Consider the following 21,110-nt stretch of genomic DNA (forward strand, 5'->3'; position numbering starts at 1 on the left):
TTGCTTGAATGCCGACCACGGTAGTGCGTAAGCAGTATTTTGTCCTACCTGTTCAAGATAGGTGTTCCACCACGTTAACGCAGTACCTGTGAAGGTATGCGTAGCGTACTTAACTTTGTCCTCTTCAGTACACTTACTTATGGCAAACACCGATTCAACTTTCTCGGTCCACCGTTTCAATCCAATTGGTCCTTCGGTTCCATCAAATTCCAAAGGTTTGCAGGCAGTGAATTCTTTGTAGGAGCATCCTACACGATTTCTTGCACTGTTAGCTGCATTGCTAGATTCAGAGTTATTGTCGGTATGTAGCGCAGCCTGTACTGCGGCTATGTTTGCAGCAAGAAAGGTACGAAATTCCTCTCCGCTCATATTCATGGTGTGTCGAGTAGTCGGTGCCATTTTCTTCAAAATAGCCAACTGAATCGAGTTAATCATACAGAATATTAAGAGTAGTCAATAGTATTTCGTAGCATAATATGAACTCATTTATAAAAGCTTTTTCTTCATATTAGCGTTTTATAAGTTTAAATTCGGGTACTACCTACCCGTAAAGTTAATACTTAGTAGCTAATATACAATTCAACTACTACAATTCCATATGAAAAACTGATTATAATAATATATCACATATAAATATTCTTCAAACTTACAACATCGCTATATAACATATAACATGAAATATAGTACACTTTGATACAGCACAGTTTTGAAGATAAATCTAGTTAATATGCAAGTTGTTCAGCAAAGGAAATAAAGACACGTAATTCATAAGTCCAGAAACAAGTCATGCATTCTGGTTTTACTAAGACGACTTCCCATCCTTGGTCTTGTGAAAAATAACCGTTATGACCATTGGCTAGGCAGCATGTTGTAATGTCGTCAAAAGGACGAGGGTTTCGTAATGTCCAACAGCCTCGTAATAATCTAAAAACCTTGTTTCTCACCCCAACTACTGAATCCGTCACTTGTGGGAAGGTTTTATTTAAAAGCTACAATCCGATGTTCTTTTTCTCATTTTGGTAAGATGTGAACATCACTAACCCGTAAGCATAACATGCTTCTTTATGTTGCATGTTTGAAGCTCTTTCTAATTCACGAAATCCTATGTTGGGATATGTTGAGTCAAAATAGGTTCTTAACCCGTAGCGTGAAATTGCATTTGGGTTCCCCGCATTTAACGCTTTAAAGAAAATACGGCGTAACTTACGGTCTACCCAATGTGATATACCCCACCTATCAAAGGAAAGCCTTTTATAAACTAAGGCATTTCTGGAAAGTATTTCAAATGTTTGACAAGTTAATTTTGCCATAATTAATTGTGCTAATGAATTCTGACCGACTCTAGACAAGATTTCCTCAATCATATCCTCTGGTAGATCTTCTAAAATATTCGATTGTCTACCCTTAACGTCCATTTTGTTTTTATACTGTAAAATAGACAAGGATTAGATTCGTAAAAGATAATTAACAAACAATACAAGCAATTTTTACATAGAACATAAAAGTACAAGCACACTACAATACATATAATACACAACATGATTACAACCCTCTAATCTGAATCACTGGTTTCTTCTTCTTCGGACTTGGTTCATTTTCCTAATTTTCTAGGAATATATGGTGTTCCTCTAATACGAGCCGTCGTTTTCCACAATGGTTTAGAAAAACCTGGTGGTTTAGAGGTTCCCGGTTCATTGTTACATTTTAGGAAATACAGATGTTGCCGATACATATAAAGTTCATCGGGGTTGGAATCGGGTTTCTCTATTTTTATACCTTTTCCCTTATTATTTTCTTTCGCTTTATTAAATTGGGTCGAGGTAATTTCTATAACATCATCGGAATCCTCATCGAGATCCGATTCATCGGAAAATTGGTAATCTTCCCAATATTTTGCTTCATCGGCGGAAACACCATTGACCATTATTAACTTTGGTCCTTTGGTTGAGGATTTTCTTTTATTTAATCGATTTACTATAGTTATCAATATTTCTTCCTCCGGAACCTCTTCTTCTTCTTCCGGTTCCTCCTCTTCCGGTTCCTCCTCTTCCGGTTCCTCCTCTTCCGGTTCCTCCTCTTCCTGTTCCTCTTCTTCCGGTTCCTCTTCGGAAATTTGTGAATCTTCCCAAAATATATTCGACTATTCATTATTATTAGGTGAATCGATGGGATTTGTACTAGTGGTAGACATCTATCACACAATATCAAACACATTAAGAGGTTAATATATCACATAATATTTACATGTTAATAATATATAGTTTCCAACAAAAGTGTTAAGCAATCGTTTTTAAAGAAAACACGGTCGAAGTCCAGACTCACTAATGTATCCTAACAAACTCGATAAGATACACTAATGCAAATTTCCGGTTCTCTAAGACCAACGCTCGGATACCAACTGAAATGTCACGTTCATATTGATTATAAACGTTCCATATTAATTGATTTCGTCGCGAGGTTTTGACCTCTATATGAGACGTTTTTCAAAGACTGCATTCATTTTTAAAACAACCATAACCTTTATTTTATCTATAAAGGTTTAAAAAGCATTATGTAGATTATCAAATAATGATAATCTAAAATATACCGTTTACACACGACCATTACATAATGGTTTACAATAAGAATATATTACATCAAAAATAAGTTTCTTGAATGCATTTTTTACATAATATCATACAAGCATGGACTCCAAATCTTGTCCTTATTTTAGTATGCAACAGCGGAAGCTCTTAATAATCACCTGAGAATAAACATGCTTAAAACGTCAACAAAAATGTTGGTGAGTTATAGGTTTAACCTATATGTTATCAAATCATAATAATAGACCACAAGATTTCATATTTCAATATACATCCCATACATAGAGATAAAAATCATTCATATGGTGAACACCTGGTAACCGACATTAACAAGATGCATATAAGAATATCCCCTATCATTCCAGGAAATCCTTCGGACATGATAAAAATGAATTCGAAGTACTAAAGCATTCGGTACTTTGGATAGGGATCGTTAGGCCCAATAGATCTATCTTTAGGATTCGCGTCAATTAGTAGATCGGTTTACTAAATCTTAGGCTACCAAGCAAAAGGGGCATATTCGGCTTCGATCATTCACCCATATAATGTAGTTTCATTTACTTGTGTCTATTTCATAAAACATTTATAAAACTGCATGTATTCTCATCCCAAAATATTATATTTTAAAAGTGGGACTATAACTCACTTTCACAGATTTTTACTTCGTCGGGAGTAAGACTTGGCCACTGGTAGATTCACGAACCTATAAAAAATATATACATATATATATATATCAAAGTATGTTCAAAATATATTTACAACATTTTTAATACATTTTGATGTTTTAAGTTTAGTAAGTCAGCTATCCTCGTTAGTAACCTACAACTAGTTGTCCATAGTTAGATGTACAGAAATAAATTGATATATATTATCTTGAATCAATCCAAGACCCAGTGTATACACGTCTCAGACTAGATCACAACTCAAAGTATATATATTTTTGGAATCAACCTCAACCCTGTATAGCTAACTCAAACATTACTGCATATAGAGTGTCTATGGTTGTTCCAAATAATATATATACATGGGTCGATATGATATGTCAAAACATTTGCATACGTGTCTATGGTATCCCAAGATTACATAATATATTAGAATACATGTATAATACAATATAAGTTAGCTAGGATATGATTTGTATAGAATTGTTACAATATTTCCCGTAGCTACAACAATCAAAAAATATCCAATCTTGTTTTACCCATAACTTCTTCGTTTTAAATCCGTTTTGAGTGAATCAAATTGCTATGGTTTCATATTGAACTCTATTTTACGAATCTAAACAGAAGAAGTATAGGTTTATAGTCGAAAAAATAAGTTATGAGTCATTTTTGTAAGAGGTAGTCATTTCAGTCGAAAGAACGACGTCTTGATGACCATTTTGAAAAACATACTTTCACTTTGAGTTTAACCATGATTTTTGGATATAGTTTCATATTCATAAGAAAAATCATTTTCCCAGAAGAACAACTTTTAAATCAAAGTTTATCATAGTTTTTAATTATCAAATCCAAAACAGCCCGCGGTGTTACTACGACGGCGTATGTCCGGTTTTACGGTATTTTTCGTGTTTCCAGGTTTTAAATCATTAAGTTAGCATATCATATAGATATAGAACATGTTTTTAGTTGATTTTAAAAGTTAAGTTAGAAGGATTAACTTTTGTTTGCGAACAAGTTTAGAATTAACTAAACTATGTTCTAGTGATTTCAAGTTTAAACCTTCGAATAAGGTAGTTATATATATATGAATCGAATGATGTTCTGAACATCATTACTACCTTAGGTTTTGTGGATAAACCTACTGGAAATGAGAAAAATAGATCTAGCTTCAAAGGATCCTTGGATGGCTTGAAAGTTCTTGAAGCAGAATCATGACACGAAAACAAGTTCAAGTAAGATTTCCACTCGAAATAAGATTGTTATAGTTATAGAAATTGAATCAAATTTTGAATATGAGTATTACCTTGTATTAGAAAGATATCTTACTATAAATAAGAAAGATTTCTTGAGGTTGGATGATCACTTTACAAGATTGGAAGTAAGCTAGCAAACTTGGAAGTATTCTTGATTTTATGAAACTAGAACTTATAGAATTTATGAAGAACACTTAGGACTTGAAGATAGAACCGGAGAGAGATCAATTAGATGAAGAAAATTGAAGAATGAAAGTGTTTGTAGGTATTTTTGGTCGTTGGTATATGGATTAGATATAAAGGATGTGTAATTTTGGTTACATGTAAATAAGTCATGAATGATTACTAATATTTTTGTAATTTTATGAGATATTTCATGCTAGTTGCCAAATAATGGTTCCCACATGTGTTAGGTGACTCAAATGGGCTACTAAGATCTGATCATTGAAGTGTATATACCAATAGTACATACATCTAAAAGCTGTGTATTGTACGAGTACGAATACGGGTGCATACGAGTAGAATTGTTGATGAAACTGAACGAGGATGTAATTGTAAGCATTTTTGTTAAGTAGAAGTATTTTGATAAGTTTCTTTAAGTCTTTCAAAAGTGTATTAATACATATTAAAACACTACATGTATATACATTTTAACTGAGTCGTTAAGTCATCGTTAGTCGTTACATGTAAATGTTGTTTTGAAACCTTTAGGTTAACGATCTTGTTAAATGTTGTTAACCCATTGTTTATTATATCTAAAGAGATGTTAAATTATTACATTATCATGATATTATGATATATTAATATATCTTAGTATGATATATATACAGTTAAATGTTGTTACAACGATAATCGCTACATATATCGTTTCGAGTTTCTTAATTCAATAAACTCAATTTTATGTATATAACTCATTGTAAAAATACCTAATGAGATACTTACTTATCATAATATCATGTTAACTATATATATAATCATATATATGTCATCATATAGTTTTACAAGTTTTAACGTTCGTAAATCACCGGTCAACTTGGGTGGTCAATTGTCTATATGAAACCTATTTCAATTAATCAAGTCTTAACAAGTTTGATTGCTTAACATGTTGGAAACACTTAATCATGTAAATAACAATTTCATTTAATATATATAAACATGGAAAAGTTCGGGTCACTACAGTACCTACCCGTTAAATAAATTTCGTCCCGAAATTTTAAGTAGTTGGAGGTGTTGACGTATCTTCTGGAAATAAGTGTGGGTATTTTTTCTTCATCTGATCTTCTCGTTCCCAGTGAACTCGGGTCCTCTATGAGCATTCCATCCAAATTTAATAATTGGTATCTTGTTTTGCTTAATTCTTTTAACCTCACGATCCATTATTTCGATGGGTTCTTCGACGAATTGAAGTTTTTCGTTGATTTAGATTTCTTCTAACGGAATAGTGAATACATGCTGATTACTTTTACATTTTTACAAAGGCTTTTATGTTTGACACGAGTACTATTAAACATATTGAGTTTTGTTCACAAAGCCCCTAGCTTGAATACTTTTATTACCTTCGGGTAAGCACAATTTATATGGACGGATCCGTTAGGTTAGAAAAATCTCACCTTACTATAACTGTGGTGTATTTACTTTAAACTTTATGTACACTCGAACAAGTGTATACGTTTTATGGGGTAAAGGAGGTCTTTATGCTAGTATTCAGGTGCTCATGGATTATGTAACATTTTGCAACGTTGGGTTGTGCTTACCGAAATCTCATGGTCAAATGCAAATGGATTATTTTTCTGAATTCTGTTTTTCAGATACTGTTTACATATTTAAACTTGTAGATTCACCAACATTATTTGTTGACCTGTTTTTGCGTGTTTGTATTCTCAGGTCCATAAGAGGTATAGCTTCCGCTGTTTGTGTGATGCTCTGGTATGGCCGAGGAGTTAGCATTATTTATTAAAGACAATTATTACTTTCACATTTAAACTTTTGCATCTGTTTAATACCGTTGGCTTGTAGTTATGATCACAATAGTATTACTTATTTTTTTTATTGACTTATGTTTTGAAAGTCAACCATTTTTAATAAAAATTAAATGCGAATGCTTGAAAATGTCTCATATAGAGGGCGTAACTATTAACTGTGGGACCTATGATTAACACGCAGTCAGATGGGAATTTGGCGGGGTGTTATACTCAATTTCTCATAGTTCTTCAATAAGTCACTCCAATCTTACTTAGATCATTTGTCTTCACCTTGAACAAGTATTAATTCCTAATGAAATTAATCAACTTCCTAGATCCCTTTAAGGAAGTTGAATCACTAAGTAAGATGGTGTTTCCTATCACAAGAACTTTTTAACTTCCTTGACCTCCAAGGAAGTATCTCACAATGTAAACTTAAAGATACAAAATGATAAGCATAAAGTTTACATTGTAATTCTACTTATTGTAAGTAGAATCTCTCTTTCTCTCTTATAATCTCTCCATAGATATGTGTTTGAGGCTTGGGAGATTAGTTGATATGACTTTGAAAGTATGTTAGAAAGAGGTGGTCTTAAATGAGGCAAACGTTGGTAATTATAGGAAACCAAAAATGCCGACAGAACCTCCGCGGCTCACCCCCACGATAGACCGTGGATCGACCTCGCTCTTGCTGTACTGAAAATAAATCCGTTATAGAGCCGTTGTAAACTGCAATTTTTGGCCATTTTCCTTTATTTGATGTCTACAAAAAGATGCCAAAACATCTTGAGACCCTTGACCATTGATATCGCATATTTAATACGCATTTTCCTTAGCGATATCGGGCACATTTTGGTCCTTTTGGATACGATTTGGTGTTATTTCGATAAGTGTTGTGAAAGTTCGAGTTCTAAGACCAAGGAGATGAAATTTGAAGTTATTTGATGGTTTTATTGATTTTCTATGGAAACGAGTGAAAGAGATTGGTTCGATGCGAGTTTGGATGAGTTTAATGAGTTTTCAGCTCCAGAATCTGCAAAAAGGGCCTGGAGCGCCGCTCAAAAAGGTGGAGCGCCGCTCCAATAGGCAGGAAATTGAGTTCGAGAGTTTTCAGAAGGCCAGAGATCAGAAATTAGTGATATGGAGCGCCGCTCCATATATGGAGCGCCGCTCCACTTCCTGTCGGTTTCAGAATTTTACTATTTAAGGCCCGAATTTTTACCCTAATTAATCATTATTGCATCCAGACGAATTCCAGCAGCTTTTTGACGAAAAAGAGTGATTTTTGGAGAATCCCAAGATCATTCTAACACATCAATCATTCCGGAAACGCGTCTCGATCCGTTCATAATTCAAGAACACAATTTTCATTAGGTTTTATTCTTATCATCATAATGAATACTCTTAATTGTTTATTTGTGATTTTGGCTTTAGCTATGATTGTTGGCTAAGCACTTTAATGTTTGTCTAGATTGAATATTCGTATGTGTTTGGATGATACTTTGATGTTTATTTGATTAATGCATGATAATTATGAGTTTTTATTAAGAACCATTCTCGTGGGTGTTGATTATTGTTACTAGGTTGATTAGTGTACTTATTTGAACAAAGGGAACCCTGTTTCAATTTAGTGTATTAGTTTCCAGTTGCTTTGTCTTAACCAATTGGGTGCTTACTGGACCAAGGGGGTAAACCGGGTAACATAGATTGAACAAAATAGGGGTGAATTGTGTGGAGCGAACGCGTAACCAATTGAATCTTAATCTTATAATTAGTTAATTACTAAGTCACAAACGAAAGAGATCTTTGGTGAAAGGGAACCCTAAGCCAATAAATCCTAGTTTGACGTGTTTGCTAAAAGAGAACTCTGGGTAAACCGACTCTGTAGTTGCATGTATAGATAAATTGAACTCGTGCTTAATAACATAATCATCTGACACTGCGAATAGGAGATCTAGGTGAACATTCTTTTATCTATTGAATTCAAATATCTTTATTTTCGTTGAGTCTGCATTTATTTTCTATAAACTTTAAAAACACAAAAATACTGTCTTTTACTTTTAATCTATTCTTGATTTGGCTAATCGTTAAATAGTCACAAAACAAATTATCTCGTACTTTCAATTTTCATAGATTAACTTAGTTTACTTTTATTAGTTGCAATCTTAATTCTCACGTTAAACTGTCTATGGAACGATTTCGGAATTACCGACTTTATACTATTGCACGATCGGGTACACTGCCCGTTAGTGTGTAGTAATCTTTAAACCAGCATTTTTCAGAGATAAATTATATACTAGATTTTACACATCAACCATTATCTCTTACTTTGGATGCATTCATTGAAGTGGACATGAGCTTGTAAAAGAGGAAAGTCACATAGTCCTTGCATTGTGTCATTGATTTCCAAAATGGTATATGCAGATTTTTATCCCTTGACAAACCACAAGATTCTAAAGATCATATCACAAGTCTTTCATGCATTTTGTCAACATTTTGTTGCAAGTATATACTTTCATTGGTTACTTGCAACACTCCCAATAAGACCAATTTGTTTTACATGAAGACTTCTAGGAAATTACACTAATCATAAAGAGATAAGCATACTTAAGCATGCAAGTAATGCTTAATGATTAATCAAGTGGAGAGCATCTGTTTAGTTGGGACTTAATGACCATCCTAATCATGTCTAGATATATTTTAGATTTAAAAGGATGATTGCAATTAGGTACAAAAGAATATCTTGCAACACTTATGTGTTTACCCTTAATTGCAAGCTAAAGTGTCATTAAGACGTCATTAGGTGAGATTAACCAAGATTAGCTTTCTAGTGACCAAAACTCTTTTGGATATGAAGAGGGCACCTATCATAAGCATGTTGAAAAAGTTTTCGTGATTTATAGATGCCCCGAAGTGGTCAAACTTTATTTGGTCAAGAAATTTGGATAGAACAAACTGTGGTCGATCCACTGTCAGCCGTGGAGTCAACTGTGTACCTGGTTTTTCAGAAACCAACGTACAGGACACCCACGGTCTGACCTGCGGTCGATTGTGGTTCAAGTCATGTACTTCCTGAGTTTTTCAAAGGACTCTTTTGACTTGTTTATTATGTGTATCGGTCGTTTGCTAGAGATCATGTAGGCTTATGAACATGTGTTGTTCTATACGCTTTTAAGCACTTAAGACTTGGTGTCAACATCAAAACAAAGTGATTAACATTTAAATATTATCATTGGATCACTAACCAACAACGAGATTAATACTGGCCATTATTGGGTAATCAATTAAGCGAAGAACCACATGTGTAGACACTCAGTCAACTCGGTGTACATCTCACGTGAAGGTGAAAGGCGATCGGCGTGGGCCCGTCATGGTTTCGGGAACATTAACCTTTTGAAAACTCTACAATCTCTATAGTTAGGCCAATCAAAATAAAAAGTACAAACTAGGAATGGCATCGGGTCGGGTTTGGGCTAGGTTTAGGTAATTCCAGACCCGAACCCGATTAGAAAAACGAGTCACAAACACGAGCCCGAACCAGTCGGGTCCCCATTTAAGTACTAACCAGGGGTAATCGGGTTTCCTCACAGGTATTCGGGTCCCCATTTACTTAAAAACTATTGGATAAATGAGTTATCTCAAGCTTATTCGAGTCTTTTTATGGGTATACGGGCCGGTTAATTGGGTATACAGATCGGATAATCGGGCCAAGTAATCGGGTATATGGGCCGAGTATGTGGACTCGGGTCTTTTTTCGGATATACGGGGCGGGTAATTGGGTTTGTGTCTAAAACTATCACCGGACCTGAACCTGCGAAAAAATTAAAAACTATCCCCGTACCCAACCCTAAACCCATTTACCGACCCAAACCCGACCCAAAGATATCGGAATTCGGGTTCCCCATCGGTGTGAATTTTTTTGCCATCCCTATACGAATAGACTCATAGATATTAGACTTCTTCATAGAATGGTCGTTGAAAACAATATTGATTCTGAACTCGAAATCATCCAATATGCAATAAACATTTGATCTGATATCTACCCGATCTAATCCACTGAAAACGGATATAGATGACTTAACATTTAATAGATGGATATAAATGTGAATGATATGATTAATAAATCGAATATCTATTGGCTATATTGCGATTTCAGAACGGCACAACGTTTAATGTGCCTTTTTATAAATTATTTAGTCTAGTTGATGTAATTAGATTGTTTTCTTTTAGATTTAACCATAAGGGATATTTAGTTTCTAATTGGAATTGACGGCTTCTAGCTCCGTTGTAATTTTTCCCTTAGTGCCTTGTTAGAAGCGTTTTTTAAATTACAAATTTTTTGACATTAAAAAGAATAATAATAAATCTAATATGAATGACATTTTACAATTCATGAATACATCCGCTTATACTCTAAATAATTAAATCTATTCTATAGTTTGTATTAAAATCCTAAAATGGTGACATCATAAATAAGGTTTTTCCTTCATAAAAAAAATCAAAAAAAAAAATAAAAAAATCTAAGTCATCTTGATGATGTCATAAACATTAATTAAATAAAATTCTAAAAAAAAGGATTTTTATATTGTTAGCCCTAAGGGCTATCCTTAAGGACTAACTTACAACCAGCGCTGCAAAAATCGGAAAACTCAACCGATTTCTCGGGGAGAAATCGGTTTAACCTCCCTGCCGAGAACTCGTTTTGGAATCGGCCAAAAAATCGGTAAACGACCAAAAATCGGTCAAATCTCGAAAAAAATCGGTCAAATCTAAAAAAAAAGGTCAAATTTCGAAATAATCGGTCAAATCTCGGTAAAATCGGTCAAATCTCGGAAAAAAACTCGGTAAAATCTCAAAAGTCAATGAACGTCAACCGCCGATAACACCCCGAGTTCTCCGAGTTCTCGTTTTAGAGACCCTGCCGATAACTCCCCGAGAACCGATTTCTGTAACCTTGCTTACAACCACCACTAATTAAATTAAAAAAAAAATTTGAAAGGCAAAACAAGATTTTATATACCACAAAAGATATACAAAGTTACAACAAGCAAGATACTAAATCGGCTGCAAAGTATGCAACCGAATAATACATACACGAATTACATAAATTACATACACTTATGATAGATAAACGCTAGGGTTGTTCAACCAAGTTAACCAATCGAAATTGCGTCCTTTCGATCTATGAGATATCCACTCAAACGACTTCACTTGAATTTCGTTGATCGCCACCGGTGTGTTCCATCCTTTTCCACGAAAGACTACATTATTCCTATTTAACCACACTAGATAGGCACACACCCATTCGACCGCTTGCCACAATTTTTTCCCTTGTGAATTTAATTGAGTCGGACCATTCCCACGAAGGATTTCGTTAATGCTAAAGTTCGTCATTAACCCGAAACCCCACCATGAGAAGATTCGATTCCAGATTTCCATAACTTTACTACAAAAAATTAGAGAGTGCTCCACTGTTTCTAAATCATCATCATACAACGGGCAACGAACGGTGTTTAAGTCTATCCCTCGCTTATCAAGTTCAATTCTAACAGGTAACCTTTTTCAGATTGCTCGCCATACAAATAATTCAATTTTCTTAGGAACATAATTATTGAGTAAAGTTTCAGGAGATGAGGAATTACCCGTGTAGAATTGACCAGAGATAATTGAGGACAGACTCTTAACCGAGAATTGCCCGTTACTTGAGAGCGTCCACCTCCATTTTTCAGTTGTGTCTCGATCAAATCCGTAATCTTCTACAATTTTTGAAAGTTCAGCTAGATCACCCGCAGCTCGACCAGAGGGTTCACGGGCCCAATTGCCAACAAACTTAGGGCCTGATTCGGTCCACCTTAACCTGTTTTGTACCACGGCCTGTTTTGAAATTTCTAGCCTATATAGCCTGGAGAATATATCCCTCAGCTTTCCTTTCCCAGTCCAGTTATCATCCCAAAAGCACGCTGAGGATCCGTCTCCCACTCGTCTGAAAAATGAATCTTTGAATGGAATGTCCAGCGCTGTAATTTCAGAACCTGTCATAAGAATATCACACCACACACTCGGTTTTAGGGATCGAATTGCTTCGGCCCCTAGCCCCAAGCCGCCACACGGGCCATAAATGCTACGTATAATATTACCCCAAATTGAGTTGGTTTCGGTTAAAAACCTCCACCACCATTTCCCCAAAAGAGCCAAATTTTTGTGTTTTAGTAACCCAATATTTAACCCCCACATTTCGTAAGGTGCAACAACATTTTCCCATTTAACCCACGAGATATTATGATTCGTATTCGACCCGTCCTAAAAAAACTTTCGCCTCACACTCTCAAGTATTTTTAACACACTTTGCGGTGCACGAAAGAGAGAGAAGTAATACAAGGGAAGACTATTAAGGATCGGTTTGATTAGCATGATTCTTCCACCGAATGACAACACTCACATTTTCCATTTCGACAGCCGAGTTTTAATTTTATCGATAACGGGGTTCCAATTTTTTTGTTTAGACATTTTCTCACCAATTGGCAACCCTAGGTATGTGAAGGGGAAAGAGCCTACTTTACACCCCAATCTCCCCACCACTTGATTGATTTCATCACCATCAACACCTATTCCGTAGAGGAAACTTTTATGGAAGTTAACCTTGAGCCCCGATGCTAGTTCAAAGCATTTGAGTAGGTTTTGGAGACTATACGCATTAGCACGGCTCCATTTACCAAGGAAAATAGTATCATCCGCGTATTGGAGGTGTGATAGATGAATCTTATTACTCCCTATTTCAACACCCTTGAATAGTCCCTTCTCGGTAGCCGCTTTAGAGAGAATATTTAACCCTTCACCCGCTAAAATAAAAAGAAAAGGCGATAAGGGATCCCCTTGTCTTATTCCCCCCTCAAGTGAGAATTCACTTGTCGGGGAGCCATTTACCAAGACCGAGACTGTCGTGGATTTTAAGCATGAAGGTATCCACATCCTCCATTTAGTTCCAAACCCCATACATTTCATGACCTCCATAAGAAAATCCCAGTTTAGGCAGTCAAACGCCTTCTCGAAATCGACCTTGAACAAGATACTCTTCATCTTCTTTACCCTTAAGAAGTGTATGCTTTCATTAACAACGAGAGCGCCGTCCAAGATAAACCTACCCTTAATAAATGCGCTTTGTTCTGAACCCACAAGAGATGGGATTACCCTTCTTAGCCTATTTGAAAGAATTTTAGCAATTACTTTGTAGTAGCTGCCAATTAAACTGATGGGTCGATAATCACCTAAGGTAAGCGGATCCGACTTCTTAGGTATAAGTGTAACAAAAGACGCGTTGCACCCCTTCGATAATTCTCCCGTTTCCCAAAACCATTGTATAGCACTGAGGAGATCCGCCTTAATTAACTCCCAATATTTTTTATAAAATCGCATGTTGAAGCCATCAGGGCCCGGGGCCTTCGTGCTTCCACAATCAAAAACGGCAGATTTGATCTCGGCTTCATCGAAAGGTAATTCAAGACTAAGGCAGATGTCAGCTGTTAATGAAGGATAATTTAGGTCCTCCATACTTGGTCTCAAGGTGATCGGTTCTTCAAACATTTTTTTGTAGTGATCAAAAATTGCAGCTTTTATATCCATAGGCGAATCATTCCATACTCCGTTTATTGTTAACCCACGAATATTCCTAATATTGTTGTTCCTCCGAATAATATTATGAAAATATTTTGAGTTTTCATCACCATCCACAATCCACTTAACTCGTGATTTTTGCTTGAGCATACACCCGTTCCTTTTCCAACCATTTTTTTCTCGACTCTCTCCAAAGAACCTGTTCATCATCATTTAGAGTATGCAATTCAGCTTTTAGTTCTAAGTTGTTCGCGACAGCCTTTAGAGCTTCAATTCCGCCATCTAAACAATTAAATTTTTTACTCCAAGTACGCAATGCATTTTTAACATTTTTCAACTTGTCCCGGAATGTACAATCCTATCTGACTTTAGTCTGAACCGAGGTATTCCAGGCTGCTATTATGATGCTGTCAACTTCATCATCATCTAGCCAAGAGTCAAAGATTTTGAAGGGCTTCGGGCCAAAATTCCTTTCTTCATCTTTAAGAACGATTGGACAATGGTCCGAGAGGTGTCTATCCAAATCTACCGCCGTGAGGTCACACCAAAGATTGTAGAACTTATGATTAACCAAAAACGGTCAAGCTTACTAAACTTAACCCCGTCGTCACTAACCCGAGTGAAATTCCTCCCCCATTGGAATATCCATTAGACGGTTGTTGGAAATAAACTCATTAAATCTCCTGGCCCTTGATTCGACAAATTCGCAGTTAAACCTTTCCGAGATCTCCCTAACTTCATTAAAGTCCCCGCATAAGATAAACGCTTCATCACTATTACACAATATATTAGAGAGGTCATCCCAAAACATAGCCTTTTTTGAGTCATCATGCGGCCCGTGCACATTCACAACATTAATAGTATCACCCGAGTCTTTCCATATACCTTTTACCCCTAAAACCCGATCAACATTGAACCTAATAACATCTATCGCCTCAAAACAAATCGTATCCCAAATCAGTAACTGTCCACCTGCTAAACCAATCCTTTCAAGTTGCAAAAAATTGCAATCCGAGGAACCCCACAAAAATTGAATCCAACGATCATTGACCAAATTAAGTCTGATCTCTTGTAAGGCTAAAAAGTTTGGTTTTTCCTTTGCAATTAATCATTTAACCCACCCGACTTTATCATCCGGGCTTCCAATCCCGAAACCCCTAATGTTCAATGAAATTATCTTCATTGGAACCCAACAATTCGAAAAACCAGCAGGTACATTAGATGGAAGGAGCTTTCTCCTTCCACTTTAATCCCAATCTGCAGCCATATTCATGGACCCCAATCGAGTAAACGGACTTACTTGAATTATTAGAGGCAGACATACCTTGAGATCCTGCAGAAGAATTCGAAGTTGAGACATTATTTGCACAAGATGAGCATTTAGAACGAAGAGGTTTGTTATCCTGGTTAATAGTTCTCGCAGTATTCTTGATATTGAGTAATCTAGAAGAAGATTTCCACCTCCTGACATTCGACCAACAACATGGTTTTTTCACTGAATTGGAACCTCGATTACTCACTTTAGCACTCGATTTCTTGCCCATCTTCACTTTAGGATTAGAATTTGATGACTTACTAACCTTTGGTTTTGGAATTGGAGGTTGACTTGGGGAAATTATCGTATTAACATGAGTGATGTCGTCGAAGTTGCAATCAGATTGATCAATTGGGGATTTATCGAAAGTGTCTGGACAGGCATTACTTTCAATTGGGGAGTTAGCCACGTTGATAATTGGGCTCACATTAGTATCACTTAAAGTTGGGCTTGAAGTCTCATTTTTACTTGGTGGGCACCCATCCCTTGGGCCCATTGGACTACCTACACCCACATTAACTGGGCCTAAATCGGTGTGAGGGAGAATTGAGTCCAAATTTAATTCATTGTAAGTATCTGGAATGGTTTTCCATGAATATTGGACTGCCCCAGGTCCACGTGAGCATTAATATCACAAGCATCCGCATGCTTCTTGGAATTGCTAAGGCCGTTATCACCACAATCATCATTAATTGCATCTTCATGGAAAAGTTTACGCATCCCTAGGCAATGAGACTCTTCATCTTCGACGTATTCAGCAACCCTAATTTGGCACTTACCGGAATCTGGGTTACTCGCCTGAGTTTTCACCGGAGAATCATCTTTCCCTTTTCATCTTCCCCCTTTTTATCGATTATTGGATCTTCATCCTCTTTTTCTTCTTCAAAATCAGAATCACAAGGGATAAAACTACCTTCATCGTCTGAATTTTCATAGGTATCCCCAACAAAATCAACATCATCCTCATCATCCTCCATTGGATTGGCGGGTTGAACGTGATCCTCATTAGGGCATTCATGATTGTCCAGATTCATCTCTTCCTCAATGTCCATCATGACAACTTTGGACTTATCCTCTTCTACTAAAACCCGAATAGCTTGCTTCCTGACCACTACCTCCACTTCTTCCCTTATAAAAGATAAGCATCTAGTACGGATAAGTACCCAACCTTGATCAAGATTTTGGTCATCTTGTATAATGGAACATTTCTCATTATCAAGGATTTCCCCCCACACATTTGCAATCTTAGAGAATACCTGGACATTCCAGCAATCAACAGGGACTCCAATAACTTTAACCCAAACCAAACGGTTGCACAAATTGTAGGCTTGACTAAACATTCTACAATTGTTACACCACCTATGAATTCCATGGTTTCGATTGTTAAGAACCTTCTCAGCTTCAAAGGATGAGTAAAATACCCATAGAACTTCTAGTCCTCCAAGGTATTTAATGTCACAGTTATTCATGCCTTCTGCCCTACTGAGACCAACAATTTGCTTGATAAGTTGCCAATCTTTTACCGAACCAATAATAGATCTTCTAGCTAGATGAGGGATTCGCATTGAGTTACCAATAATTATCTTTAGTTTCGCAACGACCATCGTTATCTCCGCATGTAACCTTCTCCATCGCAACAACCGTCATCGTCTTCAACGTCGTGTATGTGATCTGTATAGATTTGGTTATATATATATATATATATATATATATATATATATATATATATATATATATATATATATATATATATATTTGTTTGTTCTTACTTTTGTTTCTACATATTTCTCAATTTTATCTCAAGGATTTGTCTCTACATTTGTAATCTTCTTTACAGGGTTTTACACGGTTACGTATATGCAACTCAAATTGCTGCAACTTTTTTTATCACCATCCGATTTCTTCTTTTCCTACATATGTATACTACTATTTTTATATATTAGAAATGTTATAATGTTGTTTGCCAATGCAAAAGATATGCATTTTTTTGGATGCACATCAGGTGTTCGTTAAAATGACAAAGTGGAATTTTGGTATTTAAGCAGAATATGAGACTTGGATAATGAAATCAAATAAGCTTACATTTTCTGGTACTTTTTAATTGTTGAATTTGAACGTTTAATTTTACTGATGATGAAAAGTTTGCTACATATATATCTTAATATGAAACAGTCCAACCTAATAATGACTATAACTCCAAGTTGTTGATGTATTCAAGCACAGGACATGGAATCTTGAAAGGTGTTGTGGTTACTCATGGTTGTGTTTCATAATAGTGTACCTTTTAAATTACCCCAGTTCGGTTTTTTTTATTTACATAAATGTAGTTCATTTATATATGTTTATTGTAATTGATAAGTGTCATACTTTGATGATTTATGAGCTGGCAACCTAATACCAAATGGAGTTAGCTCCAAATATAGCTAGCAATATCTAAATCAACCGGGTGTAAATTGGTTTAAACAACATGGCTACGGGTTCAAGGTAAAGCACGTTTGTGGAGTTTGAGTTTGTCAAGTCAACGCTGCAAACTTAAAGGTGGCTAATATAATTGGTTTACTCCTCATGTATGTCACTAACATGTTTTTAGTTAGGGGTTCTGTTTGACTCTTTCTAAGTGTGTTTTGCTTGATTTTGATATTTTCATGTTTAGTTATTGATAAGAACATGTTCTTGAATATAATTCTATTTTGATTCTTGGATGGTCTTTTAAATGATTTAATGGCAAAAATTGATCATTTTGGTTGCAGTTAGTGTAAGTTTTGTGAAAGTCCAAGATTATTCAAAAATTACTTTTGTGTGTTCGTTTTATGTTTCCCTACAGATTTTCTGAAGATATTTTGAGTGCTGCCTTCTTATGTAAGTATTTCTTCTCTTCCGTTTAAGTAAAACTTAAATTTTTTTTCCGATCATATAGTGACTTTCTGTTTCTATTATCTTTCTATTATATTCATGCTTATATGTTCTTTCAAAAGTTGTTTGTACTTCACAATTTTGCTAATTGATTCTTGACTCTTCTTTAAATAAGTTTACATCTGTATAATTAGTAATGTTGAAAGAAAGGTTTGTTACTTTTATTTATAATAATGCTAAAAACGAACATATATTTCATAGCATTATCCTTCAAGAAAGACAAGCTTTTGGTTGCAATTGTTCTATTTACAAGTGATATTCGTTTAAATATTAAAAGGTGAAGATAAAAGACAGATTCGACGATTTGAAGACGCAAACGACCAAAAAGCTAAAAAGTACAAAGTGCAATCAAAGTGGTTCAATTTATTGATGAGAAACGTCTAAAAATTACAAGAGTACGAGCCGCAAAACGCAAAGTACAAGATATTAAATTGTACGAAAGGACGTTCGAAAATCCGGAACGGGGACATGAACCAACTTTCAATGCGCGACGCAAAGGAGCGAAAATTACAAGTCAACTATGCACATAAATATAATATAATATATAAATAATTCTTAAAATTATATATATATTATATATATATATTTAATAAAACCGTCGGCAACAAGAAAACAAAGTTATGTGAGCTGGACAGAGGGGCCATGCGATCGCATGGCTTCTGTGCTATATCCCCATGCGATCACATGGTGAACAGTAATTCGAATTTAGCCTATAAAAAGTCAGGTTCTGATCGAGCAAAAACACATCTTTTTCTAATCTCTCTCTCACGATATATATATATATATATATATATATATATATATATATATATATATATATATATATATATATATATATATATATATATATATATATATATATATATATATATATTAATTTAAGATTAATAATAATAAGGTTATGTTAGCGAATGTTGTAAGGGTGTAAGTCAAAATTCTATCCGTGTAACGCTACGCTATTATTAATCATTGTAAGTTATGTTCAACCTTTTTAAATTAATGTCTCGTAGCTAAGTTATTATTATGCTTATTTAAGCCGAAGTAATCGTGACGTTGGGCTAAATACTAAAGACGGGGTAATTGGACTTTGTACCATAATTGGGGTTTAGACAAAAGACCGACACTTGTGGAAATTGGACTATGCGCTATTAATGGGCTTTATATTTGTTTAACTAAATGATAGTTCGTTAATTTAATATAGAGATTTACAATTTGAGATAATTATAAATAACCATATACACTCGATCGGACACGATGGGTGGGATATTTATAAATACTAATAATCGTTCATTTAACCGGACACGGGAATGGATTAATAGTTAATGGACTCATTAAGACAGGGGTGAATTACATGCAAGGACACTTGGTGTAATTGATAATAAAGTATTAAAACCTTATTACAGTTTAAGTCCCTAATTAGTTGGAATATTTGACTTCGGATATAAGGATATTTTGACGAGGACACTCGCACTTTATATTTATGACTGATGGACTGTTACGGACAAAAACCAGATGGACATATCGAATAATCCAGGACAAAGGAAAATTAGCCCATGGTAATAAATTAAAATCAACACGTCAAACATCATGATTACGTAAGTTTAAATAAGCATAATTCCTTTATTTCATATTTCATCGCACTTTTATTGACTGTCATTTTATTTATTGCATTTTTATTTATCGCACTTTTTAATTATCGTACTTTTTAATTATCGCAATTTTATTTACCGTCATTTTATTTATTGCACTTTAAATTATTGCACTTTTATTATCGTCATTTAATTTACGCTTTAAATTAAGTCATTTGTATGTTTAATATTTTACATTAGGTTTTAATTGCGACTTAAGACATAAAATCGACAAATCGGTCATTAAACGGTAAAAAAAACCCCTTTTATAATAATAATACTACTTATATACATACATACATATATATATATATATATATATATATATATATATATATATATATATATATATATATATATATATATATATATATATATATATATATATATATATATATATTTATATTTATATTTATATACAAATATAGTTTTAAAAATATAGCGTTAAACTTGGCTAGTTCCCTGTGGACGAACCGGACTTACTAAAAACTACACTACTTTACGATTAGGTACACTGCCTATAAGTGTTGTAGCAAGGTTTAGGTATATCCCATTCTATAAATAAATAAATAACTTGTGCAAAATTGTATCGTATTTAATAGTATTTCGCAATAAAAATATAACTATTTCGTACCCCTTTGCTTTAACATCAATTTACATGATGCACTTTAGGTGTTTGATAAAATGTTCAGCTGAAGATTTTCTTAGTCAGAATCTGTGGTTCCACGGGTCATTAAACTAAATGAATGTAGCATTTATGTTCACTTAATACCTAAAACATATCATTAAACTGTTTCGTTTAAACAAACTCGTGATTTCATGGGTCATTTCACTAATATTTAAATATATCACTAGAGTTTTTTTTTTTAATTTATTTATAACTTGTTTAGCAAAATACTATAACTTCATATAAACGAAAAGCGAAAAAGGCGCTTCATTAAAAAGATGAACACCTAAAACACTACACACAAAATTATCTATCTCCCCTATGATCGATCATAAGACCTTCTATGGTCTACTACATTTTCCCTCGTGGGTTTTACCTATACGTAGTGCAGAGTCTTGCCTTGCCGCCGATCGACTCCGCCTCATCGGCCATTAACTATCATTCCGAGATCATCATCTCGACTAGGGTTATTCATGGTGACCGGATCGATAGTTAGAACCGCTAAACTTTAAAAAACT

Source organism: Rutidosis leptorrhynchoides, chromosome 6 (assembly GCF_046630445.1).
Source record: "Rutidosis leptorrhynchoides isolate AG116_Rl617_1_P2 chromosome 6, CSIRO_AGI_Rlap_v1, whole genome shotgun sequence".
NCBI lineage: Eukaryota > Viridiplantae > Streptophyta > Magnoliopsida > Asterales > Asteraceae > Rutidosis > Rutidosis leptorrhynchoides.